This window comes from Salmo trutta, chromosome 18 (genome assembly GCF_901001165.1).
Source record: "Salmo trutta chromosome 18, fSalTru1.1, whole genome shotgun sequence".
Taxonomy (NCBI): Eukaryota; Metazoa; Chordata; class Actinopteri; order Salmoniformes; family Salmonidae; genus Salmo; species Salmo trutta.
In genome coordinates, this window is record NC_042974.1 from 29,413,840 (window position 1) to 29,426,409 (window position 12,570).

At 42.6% G+C, this 12,570-nt stretch overlaps 1 protein-coding gene across 6 annotated transcripts in view; it reads right to left on the reverse strand.

The window, feature by feature from the left end:
* Window positions 1-12,570, reverse strand: part of LOC115153155 (Golgi-specific brefeldin A-resistance guanine nucleotide exchange factor 1) — a 125,498-nt gene that overhangs the window by 93,811 nt on the left and 19,117 nt on the right. The gene's annotated exons all lie outside the window — the stretch shown is intronic.

Genomic DNA, 12,570 nt, shown 5'->3' on the forward strand with positions numbered 1-12,570 from the left:
CGGCCCTTATTTTTTACAAAAAAAAAAAATCCCATTCCACCAACCCCCACCCCCCAATAGCAGGGCAACTTCCACAGCTAGTCAGGTGTGCAGTTTGAGTTCTCCAGCTTTGCTCCCCTGCTGCGGAGATTATCCTGGCCACTAACGTTACAGACAGTCAATCAGTGGTCCACTGCTTTATTTCTGACTTTCCAACATACCCTACCCTTCCTGTAAGCAACTTTGGTGTCCACCAATCATCAATTGAATGCAATATTTCACACATTCTACTCAACAACATATCTTCCTACATGAAATGATAGTCTGTCGAAGGTGTTCGGGGTTGAGCCCCTATATTTGTCCATGCTGAGACTGTGACAAAGGTTTAACAACCAGGCATGCCCTATAGCAGACGAACACCATCAGAAGGAAGAGGGAAAACACTAATAGGGACTATGAAATATGTACTGTCCACATAACAGAATCCCTGATAAAAGACCAGCCAGCCCCTAACTACAGCCCCTGGCATCAACATGCTTTAACCTTATGTTGTTTTTTCAGACGGCTAACCATTTTGGCATGACCTGATAACCTGGTACCTTTCTGTTGTTCTCCCTACGTGTTAACAATGCACACAACATAGAAAGAGATGGTTCAAGCTAAGGCTATATTGGAGGACAAGAAAGCAGACAGAGATAATCAACTTCTACCAATGTTATTTTTGCTGGAGAAAGCTGGAGGCTAAACCAAATGAGCTGAAGATCTAGCTGATATAATCCAAAGCATTTGCATGGGGGTAAATATTCATCTGGAAGATTGAATAGATGTACTATATAGCCCTATATCATTTGAATCTATACATCAGAAACAGTCTCAACACACTGTAGGAGAACTAGACTAGAGCACTGATCCCCTGTTTTACCAAGGCACCCGAGATCTATTGGGACTGTGATGAACTAAAAGGACATTCCAGACGCCGAACAGAAATGCAAATCACATCACGCTGGAAAGTGATCTGCTACAGAATGACCAATTAAAAGGTGAAAAAAATGCTGTCCGTGAGGCGCCAACAATACACAGAACATAAACCGCCGCCACGCAAACACAACTCGGGGCCTCCTCTAAAACGGTTTCAGCCTCGTGTCAGGCTATAAATAGCGATGCGTTCACAAACATTGAAAGCAAATATTTGGCACCTCCATTTTCAATACCGGGTCATAGTCAATCTGCTAAATATTGTTCGCCCCATCAAAGTGGCACCACATGCAGCCCAGGTTGTTTTTAGAGCAGACCTCCAGTGGGGACGGGCGCAGGAAGCAGGTGTTGAAAATGTCCCAAACCCCAGCTTAATACTGCCTGCTTTATTCATATTCTCAGTTCCCAGTGTGGAGTCCTTAAAACATAATTGAACATAAAGCCTATTACCTCCAGGCTGAACAAAGGCAGAGGGGAGGTCCTGCTCGAGACCTGCCCCACAACGGGCCAATTACCACCTCATAAGATTATGCTTAACAGAACATTAAAACACAATCCAGGTAGCAGACTGGAAAACACTAAATCCTCAGCACTGGTTCACAACTGACAACGCACATTAGGCGGGCCTAGACCTGAACTCAACTGATCCACTCTAGACACTGCGGGCCACCGCTAAACCTGGAGGATAGAGGACCCTGTAGGTTTGCTTAGACTTTGTCTGTAGCCTAAACCCCCCCGAAACATATCAATGTTATCTTTACCGGAATATCATCGACTGTTTTGTCATCCTATTTGTCCCTCGAATGACATAAGGCCTGTAGTGGTTAGAAACAGCAGAGGGTAAAAGCATATATCTTGTTAAAAATGTATTTCTAACCGGAGCACGTGTGTGTCAGGCCATCATTAATGCAGACGGCAAAAAGGAATTAGCCAGCCATGTTTGCTTATCATATTCTGCACTGCACCTTTCAAAACAAAAGCTGTGCATCAAAGTACATTTCCTTGCCTTTGCCCTTCAATGACCTACACAGGATCTGAATAGTCGCACCAAACAGGTTCTACGGTAAATTGGTAGTTATCGATGATGTCGACTATTCGGTGACTAGAATATTGTTATTCACATCCCTAGTGACTTATTTTGAAGAACCATCGGAGAACTTGACAGGACAAGTCATCGACAAGTGCTCCGAGGCAAACTTTCAGGAAGCAATGCTCTACTCCTATCCTCTTCTTTTGCTTAACCTTGCTGGCTGAAGGCCAAACGGTGTACCCTTGCCCCCCTCTCTTTTGGGGCTCAAAGGGGCTGTTTTGAGCCCGTTTTGCCCTCTGTTCCTGTCAGAACATCCGGATCCTCCACGCCACCTTCCCCCACAGTCCCAGGCCAATATGATTAACGGCCCTCTGCCAGGACTCTCCATCCACTCAGCACATTGTTGAGAGGCTCTGAAACAGGACAACAGTTGCATCGCCTCTTCACACCGGGCCTAAGCCCTGCCTGTCAGTCCCCGGTTAAAGCACTGTTAACTGGACAGATTTACAGCTACTAACCAGCACTAGGTGACAGCCTGTCTTGGTAGAGGACCCCGATAATCATGCACATTTGATGGGTGCTTTTACAACAACGAACCAAAGACCTACTGCACCAAAAATGGCCCACATCCAATAAACCCACTGCTCTGCTGGTCATAAAGTTAGCTTGCATACAGTGTCCAAACATAAAATGTCCCATATTACTTTTTGTACTGAAGTTTCATATTTTGCGAAAGTTGTCCAACATTTTGCCATTCCTTTGGCTTGACAGTGAACCGTTAAACTTCCCCAAGCGCCCAATGATGAAAGCTTGAGTACTGTTCCTAGAAAAAACGTTTCAACCTTTTCCTCATTCGGACTGGAGCATTAATCCTACGAGGGTGCTAAGCGTTCCACCTTTCCCATGGACAGGAACAAATTAAAGCTTGGGAGAAGTAGCGGACAACACACCATCTCTCTAACGGAAACCTCCAGGTCTCGAGTTTTTGGCGCAATGGAAAATAAGTCTTGTTCCTTAAGGGACAGCAGTTATAAATTCCTCACAGGTTCAAACACTTGCTGTACTTCAGGTCTGGGCCCACACAATGTTTCCCTGTAACATTCACAGTCAAAGAGTAAAAAGTCCCCCCTACCTATAAGCCCCCGTTATAGCACAGTGGTGAACGAGAATCCACATGCTTTAAAGGGATGGGGATAAGCAAATATATAGGCAACTTCACAGAATGGATTTCAATAGCACACAGTCTTATCGCATTGTATTATTATGGCATGGTGGTTGTCTTCAAAATGCCTATACTCAAGAAGAGTAGTGGATTTGGTGTTATAAATAGGCATTATATCAAGCATCAGGAAAATGACCAGGGTATTAATGGCTCTGACAACACCATCATTAGTAATTACTGGCTTTTTGAAATGAGCAATAAAAATGACTAAAACTGGGACTGAGAATATAACCCTCCCTTATCATAATCTCAGTGGTAAGCCCAAGGCGTACTGGGGAAACACCAGGGACATGTAATGAAGTTCTCACAGTGGCTATTCCACAGGGTAAAATGTCTTCATGAGTAAACATATTTGTATACGTGACTGAGCGATATGAATTATGGCTCTTACTTGGCATTTGCCGACTGCATTCTGGCGGTTCAATTGGGTATGATATATGTGCGAATATCAGGTGGCAGAGGAGCGCTGGGGGCCTAAAGGGCACAGTCAGTTCCCACGTGCGCAGACTACGGCACTTAGAGGCCCGGCCACAGCTGCCTGAACACAGCTGTGCGGCCAAGACGGCACACACACTTGACCTTGAACTATGAGAGCGTGTGTGTTTCTACGTATTGATGGACGAGACTGTACAATGATGTACACGTATGGGGTGGTAGGCATTTCATAGATAAAGTAACACATAAATAACGTTAATCCTTTCATAAAGAAACTAGAAACAAAATATTTATTAAAATGTTTTAAATAACAAGCAGACCCTGAATTTTAGCTTGTTAAGACTCTTTTAAGACACTATAAAATTATTTTTCAGTCGCAAAAATGTAATTTCTTCAGCATCCACTTCCCAATTAACATTAAAGGGATGAAATCATCATGAACATGAAGTGTTTTAGACAAAAATAACATGATTCAAACGTGCTCCCTTGCCTAATTTTGCCACTCCTGCCAAAATTATCTCTGCATTGTCCTTTGCTCAGGGGACAAGGAGGTAATTATTGAAAAGGTCAGTCTGCAAGTGATCAAATCATGGCTACGGCATTCACTCTACGCTTCCACTGCCATGCCCCCTAATATCAACCACTGGTGCCTTTCTGGTGATTCCAGTCAATTAGAGGTGTGCTTGTGAATTTCGTTAGTGTTTGGAAAAAAGAGAAAGAGCTGTCAGTCAAAGGCCGCTCTGGCTTTAGATCTTGTGGGTGTTGGAATCTCAGAACCTGTATTTGTAGGAATAAAAATGAGGGGATTTAGACTGACTGCTTTCTCTGCAGACCTGTCAAAAATCTGACCTTCGCCATAAAGGAAAGGGGAAGGAAGAAAAAAAAGATTTAAAGATTTAAAAAGCTGAGTCTGAGACTGACTTGTGCATAACAAAAAGGTAGAAAAGATAGACCAAAAAAAAGACATATCTGAATGAATTGTGTTCACCCTGCTCTTTTCTTTCCTACTTCTCAGAGGTATAGTCGACCAATGTATAACCGATAACATAAATCCACAGAATTATTCAACAGGGGATTGAGAGAGATTTCTCTGTTTGATGTTAAACATAGACCATTTATAGAATACATCACTTCCCTGCCAATGTCAGGGGAGAGCTCTGATTGAATTTACACATCAAAACAATGCTTTGGATGTTGTAAAACGTCCACTGCCTATGGCTTCAATGAGCAGATATGGACAGCTCAACATAATAGGCATTACCAAATTTGTCACAGGGCCAATTTGTCACTATTAGTTGCTTGTTTGTAATTCCAGTGTAGTGCGGGGATTACCCAACACATATCCACATGGTTATCCCTGTCACCACTGGTCTACTTACTGACCCAGATGTTCAATGACTAGTGGACAGCACTGGCAAACCATAACTACAAAACCATGAGGCAATAAGGCAGACAAGGTTTCGAACCAGGCTTTGGAGTGAATATTGAACATTCAAATTTAACATGTAAATATGATCTACAATGACAGCTGAAGAGACTTAGAAAATGTCATACCCAAAAACAGTCAATACCAACAAAATTGTATTTTGTTACAGTAGTACTAATGACCTTTGGTAGACACACTGCAATATTTTTGTGTTTTTATACACTACCGTTCAAAAGTTTGAGGTCACTTAGAAAAGTCCTTGTTTTTTAAAGAAAAGCACATTTGTTGTCCATTACAATAACAAATTGATCAGAAAAACAGCGTAGACATTGTTAATGTTGTAAATGACTATTGTAGCTGGAAACAGCTGATTTTTTAAAGGAATATCTACATAGGCGTACAGAGGCCCATTATCAGCAACCATCACTCCTGTCTTCCAATGGCACGTTGTGTTAACTAATCCAAGTTTATCATTTTAAAAAGGGTAATTGAGCATTACAAAACCTTTTTGCAATTATGTTAGCATACCTGAAACTGTTGTGCTCACTTAGCAATAAAACTGGCCTCCTTTACACTAGTTGAGTATCTGGAGCATCAGAATTTGTGGGTTCGATTACAGGCTCAAAATGGCCAGAAACAAAGACCTTTCTTCTGAAACTCGTCTATTCTTGTTCTGAGAAATGAAGGCTATTCCATGCGAGAAATTGTGAAGAAACGGAAGATCTCGTGCAACGCTATGTACTACTCCTGTCACAGAACAGAGAAAACTGGATCTAACCAGAATAGAAAGAGTGGAAGGCCCCGGTGCAGAACTGAGCAAGAGGACAAGTACATTAGAGTGTCTAGTTTGAGAAACAGACGCCTCACAAGTCCTCAACTGGAAGCTTCATTAAATAGTACCCGCAAAATACCAGTCTTAACGTCAACTGTGAAGAGGCGACTCCGGGATGCTGGCCTTCTAGAGTTGCAAAGAAAAAGCCATATCTCAGACTGGCCAATAAAAAGAAAAGATTAAGACAGGCAAAAGAACACACACACTGGACAGAGGAACTCTGCGGATCAACTCATCCCAAACCATCTCAATTGGGTTGTGGTCGGGTGATTGTGGAGACCAGGTCATCTGATGCAGCACTCCATCTCCTTCTTGGTCAAATAGCCCGTACAGGTATGTTTTGGGTCATTTTCCTGCTGAAAAACAAACGATAGTGGGACTAAGCGCAAACCTGATTGGATGGCATACCGCTGCAGAATGCTGTGGTAGCCATGCTGGTTGTGTGCCTTGAATTCTAAATAAATCAGAGTATCACCAGCAAAGCACCCCCACACCATTTCCTCCATGCTTCACGGTGTGAACCACACATGCAGAGATCATCTGTTCACCTACTCCGCGTCTCACAAAGACACGGCGGTTGGAACCAAAAATCTCAAATTTGGACTCGTCAGACCAAAGCACAGATTTCCATGGGTCTAATGTCCATTGCTCGTGTTTCTTGGCCCAAGCAAGTCTTCTTATTGGTGTCCTTTAGTGGTGGCTTCTTTATAACAATTCGACCATGAAGGCCTGATTCACGCAGGTTCCTCTGAACAGTTGATGTTGAGATGTCTGTTACTTGAACTCTGAAGAATTTATTTGGGTTGCAATCTGAGGTGCAGTTAACTCTAATGAACTTGTCTCTGCAGCAGAGGTAACTCTGGGTCTTCCTTTCCTGTGGTGGTCCTCATGAGAGCCAGTTTCATCATGGCGCCTAATGTTTTTTTGCGACTGCACTTGAAGAAACTTTCAAAGTTCTTGACATTTCCCAGATTGACTGACCTTCATGTCTTAAAGTAATGGAATGTCATGTCTCTTTGCATATTTGAGCTGTTCTTGACATAATATGGACTTGGTCTTTTACAAAATAGGGCTATCTTTTATATACCAACCCTACCTTGTCACAACACAACTGATTGGCTCAAACGCATTAACCTCTCTAGGGCCGGCGGGACGAAATCATCCCACCTACGTAACAGCCAGTTGAATCCTGTGGCGCGATTTTCAAATACCTTAGAAATGCTATTACTTCAATTTCTCAAACATATGACTATTTTACAGCTATTTAAAGACAAGACTCTCGTTAATCTAACCACACTGTCCGATTTCAAAAAGGCTTTACAACGAAAGCAAAACATTAGATTATGTCAGCAGAGTACCCAGCCAGAAATAATCAGACACCCATTTTTCAAGCTAGCATATAATGTCACAAAAACCCAGAAGACAGCTAAATGCAGCACTAACCTTTGATGATCTTCATCAGATGACACACCTAGGACATTATGTTATACAATACATGCATGTTTTGTTCAATCAAGTTCATATTTATATCAAAAACCAGCTTTTTACATTAGCATGTGACGTTCAGAACTAGCATACCCCCCGCAAACTTCCGGCGAATTTACTAACAATTTACATTAATTACTCACGATAAACGTTCACAAAAAGCATAAATCATTTTAAGAATTATAGATACAGAACTCCTCTATGCACTCGATATGTCCGATTTTAAAATAGCTTTTCTGTGAAGCACATTTTGCAATATTCTAAGTAGATAGCCCGGCATCACAGGGCTAGCTATTTAGACACCCAGCAAGTTTAGCCTTCACCAAACTCCGATTTACTATTAGAAAAGTTTGATTACCTTTCCTGTTCTTCGTCAGAATGCACTCCCAGGACTTCTACTTCAATAACAAATGTTGGTTTGGTCCAAAATAATCCATAGTTATGTTCCAACAGCGGCGTTTTGTTCGTGCGTTCAAGACACTCTCCCAGTGGTAAATAAGGGTCATGCGCACGGCGCATTTCGTGACAAAAGATTTCTAAATATTTCATTACCGTACTTCGAAGCATGTCAACCGCTGTTTAAAATCAATTTTTATGCAATTTTTCTCGTAAAAAAGCGATAATATTCCGACCGGGAATCTGCAATTAGGTAAACAGACGAAAGAAAATATATCACTGAGTCGACTCGGGCACGCGCCTAAGTCCTTTGTCCTCTGATCGGCCACTTGGCAAAGGCGAAAATGTGTTTCAGCCAGATGCTGCCTCGATATCGTTCAGCTTTTTCCCGGGCTCTGAGAGCCTATGGGAGCCGTAGGAAGTGTCACGTTACAGCTAAGATCCTGACTCTTCAATAAACAGAGACAAGAAGAACGACACCTTGTCAGACAGGCCACTTCCTACATGAAATCTTCTCAGGTTTTTGCCTGCCATGTGAGTTCTGTTATACTCACAGACACCATTCAAACAGTTTTAGAAACTTTAGGGTGTTTTCTATCCAAAGCCAATAATTATATGCATATTCTAGTTACTGGGCAGGAGTAGTAACCAGATTAAATCGGGTACGTTTTTTATCCGGCCGTGTAAATACTGCCCCCTAGCCCTAACAGGTTTAAGGAAAGAAATAATACAAATTCACTTTCAACAAGGCACACCTGTTAATTGAAATGCATTCCAGGTAACCATCTCATGAAGCTGGTTGAGAGAATGCCAAGAGAGTGCAAAGATGTCATCAAGGCAAAAGGTGGCTACTTTGAAGAATCTCAAATATATTTTGATTTGTTTATCACATTTTTGGTTACTACATAATTCCATGCGTGTTATTTCATTGTTTTGATGTCTTCACTATTATTCTACAATGTACAAAAAATATATATATAAAGAAAAACACTGGAATGAGTAGGTGTCCAAACTTTTGACTGGTACTGTATATAATGAATACAACATTTTGAATAGTAAGCAGGGGCAGTTTGGAAAGACGTTGGCTAAATATAGACCCTTTGAGATCCTCAGGTAAAAATAATTCCTCTCCAAGTCATGCTGTACATTCAAAAAGTCATGCTGTGATTTATTAGTGTTTGTATGATATATATTAAACAAAGGGGGGAAAGTCTACCCTTTCATTGTTTGCAAACAAGCACTTCAAATCTAAAAGGCGCAGATGTAGATTGCAAATCTGTGGAAAACACTCTATTATATGGATCTAATGAGCTTAGTGATGGAAGATTAAGCATTTTTAGCAATCAAAAACATCCCTTCCCAAGGAGATACAGGGCCTACTTCCTCTGGGGAGAGGAGAGTGTGACGTGGTAAGGTGGGGTGGCAGAGGGGATTTGCATGGCTCCATAACTGTGTCCTCTGTTTGAAATAAAGAGAAACCCTCCTTCCAGAAGTTGTAGGGGGGAAAAAAATCAGAAAGAGAGACAACACTTCCTTTCCCAGAACAATTTATAGCTCTGCATGACAAGACTCCCTGCTATATTTACCCAACTTAAAATTGCAGATGATATACTTCCAGCTGCATTGTGCCATGGCACATGGCCCTGTCAATCACGCTAGGAGAACAGAACCTTTAACAACGGGGAGAAAGTGGTTGAGAAACCTTTCAGTACTAATCCACATTTTGTTCACTGGTTGCTTTTGTTGTTAGAGGAGCTAAGATACACAGTGTGAATGGAATTACTGGGCTTTCATTAAGCAGACAGCTGGGTCACTACAGCCCACCCGGAAGAATTCGTACAGAAATATTGGTTGGGCGGGTGTGGTGGCAGGGGACTTAGCTTGTGTTTGTGTTGCCGCAAAACAAAAACACATTGATCAGTCTGTCAAATACAGAGTTGGGCTTTGGCCTGGTTATGTGATCTGCTTTTTTTAGGCTTTCATCGCTCACCAGGACATACCATGTCAGAGAGCCAAATATGCACAAGATTGGGGGTTAGGAGGCAATACCAGCTCTTAACCCCCTAATGTTTGCCCATTGCAAATTTCATATCAAACCTCATGAGTACCAAAAAAAAAGAATTGTATAATCAAGTCAGTCTGCTCAAACTCAAATGGAAGTCGACATGGGATAACAAAAAATATTTAGTCCATTAGAATAATATTCAAGCATCTTCTAACATTCCAGAATGGCAACTTGAGCTAAACTTCTTCTGTAAACTAACTGGCAACCAAGAGAAAACATCAGTTACCTCTTTAGAATCAAAGTAGACGAACATAATATAACACTTGTTCCCCAATGCTAGCTGTGGACTACTAACAAGGCCTTTGGTGTTCTGGGAGGGGTTGGGGGATGAAAAAGCGTGGCAGATTCCTCCCAGGCCCCTGGCGCAGCCGTGCCTGTCCATCTCGAGGCAGTGGCATTCCCTGGAGGAAGCTCTACGCCTGGAGGGGGCTGAGACCATGGCTGCAGGGTCCATGTGTTCCATCTCTCCACTAGCTGCTACTGTGGCTGGGGATGGGGCTGCCAGGAATCCCATTGCAAAAGCATGACAGCACAAAGGCTTGACCGGAGAGTTAGCTCACCCGGCGACCATCAGCTAGCACCCCTCCATTAATACACACAACAGAGCCACTCCAAATGATCAATCACTACTGACGGTGATAGAGGGACGGGGGGGATGGAGGTCAGGGGTTCTAGTGGGGTTGTTGCATGCAAACCCTATATGGCATTAGAGATACCATAAACGTTTACTAGAGATAATTGGCTGACTTACATGTTTGAATAACTTTAAACGCAACTTGCCATCCCATGCCTTAAAAAGTAAATTAGAGTGGGGGAAAACTATATCACTTCTAGACAAGTGAACTCAGAACAGCCAGAATAACCAGGTTCCAAGTATTTTCTATGTCAAGTATTTCCAAACTATAAACCAAAGATGTGACTTTTCTAACTAAACTCAGCAAAAAAAGAAACGTCCTCTCACTGTCAACTGTGTTCATTTTCAGCAAACTTAACATGTGTAAATATTTGTATGAACATAAGATTCAACAACTGAGACAAACTGAACACGTTCCACAGACATGTGACTAACAGAAATTGAATAATGTGTCCCTGAACAAAGGGGGGGTCAAAATCAAAAGTAATAGTCAGTATCTAGTGTGGCCACCAGCTGCATTAAGTACTGCAGTGCATCTCCTCCTCATGGACAGCACCAAATTTGCCAGATCTTGCTGTGAGATGTTACCCCACTCTTCCACCAAGGCACCTGCAAGTTCCCGGACATTTCTGGGGGGAATGGCCCTGGCCCTCACCCTCCGATCCAACAGGTCCCAGACGTGCTCAATGGGATTGAGATCCGGGCTCTTCGCTGGCCATGGCAGAACACTGACATTCCTGTCTTGCAGGAAATCATGCACAGAACAAGCAGTATGGCTGGTGGCATTGTCATGCTGGAGGGTCATGTCAGGAGGAGCCTGCCGGAAGGGTACCACATGAGAGGATGTCTTCCCTGTAACGCACAGCGTTGAGATTGCCTGCAATGACAACAAGCTCAGTCCGATGATGCTGTGACACACCGCCCCAGACCATGACGGACCCTCCACCTCCAAATCGCTCCCGCTCCAGAGTACAGGCCTTGGTGTAACGCTCATTCCTTCTACGATAAACGCGAATCCGACCATCACCCCTGGTGAGACAAAACCGCGACTCGTCATTGAAGAGCACTTTTTGTCTGTCCTGTCTGGTCCAGCGACGGTGGGTAAAGCCATACATACACCACTCACAGTGCATGAACAGACTTGCATGGCTGCCACCTGCTGACCTTATCCATGAGATTCTCAATACAAACACACCTGTGAAGATACAATATCTGGTAGGCCCTCTAGAAAGGCACCTTGAACAGAGGACCTCATACAACATTTTGTGTCTTATCCATCGCTCAACATATTTGTAAACAAACAGATTGTTCAAAACGTAAACATGTTCTTACTCAATTGACCTGGTAAAACAGGGGTTTAAATTAAAATACAAAACAAATCCATTGCTCCATTAAGAATCAGGATGCCAAGACTTGAATTTACATTAGGATAACTTAGTAGACGAGAGAGAAGTGAAATGTAAAGACTGACCAAAAAAATGATGAAGGTCATGTACTGTAATTCTGCCAAGAAACCTCAGATGTCACTGTAGTGGAATAGGCAGTGGACTAGACTGGCCAACCTAGTAATGTGAAACAACCTCCTTTACTCAGCAAAGTGTATGAGATTAAACATTTTCATATGCATCATGTTGGCACCAAAGCAAAATGGCATCATGAAATGTTGCCAACATGAAGGATAGTTTGCCAAACTCCATAGGCCTATACCTCTGGACAAGGTTTATTCCACCAGCATAGTATATATCAAGATGAGCAGGATCGGATGGAGCGAACACGTGCTGAGGATGCCTAAAGAAAGTTGCCCTCAGATGAACACCTACGGCAAAGCACAAGCGAGGCAGGCCAAAGAACGTGACAATGGACAGTGGTGGCTGAGCTGGAAGAGAGGAGTCTCATGGGACAGGGCACAAACTGCAGCCTAAGACTCCAGTTGAAGATTGTTGCGGCATTATTCCCAATCCGGAATAAAGAAAACTAAGAGTAAAAGTATAAAACATTCTTATGTCTGAGTACAAGGAGAAAATTGCCCTGTGGAGGAAATATATTTGATAGTAATAGAACATATTAAGAGCAAAGTATGGTCACAACCAA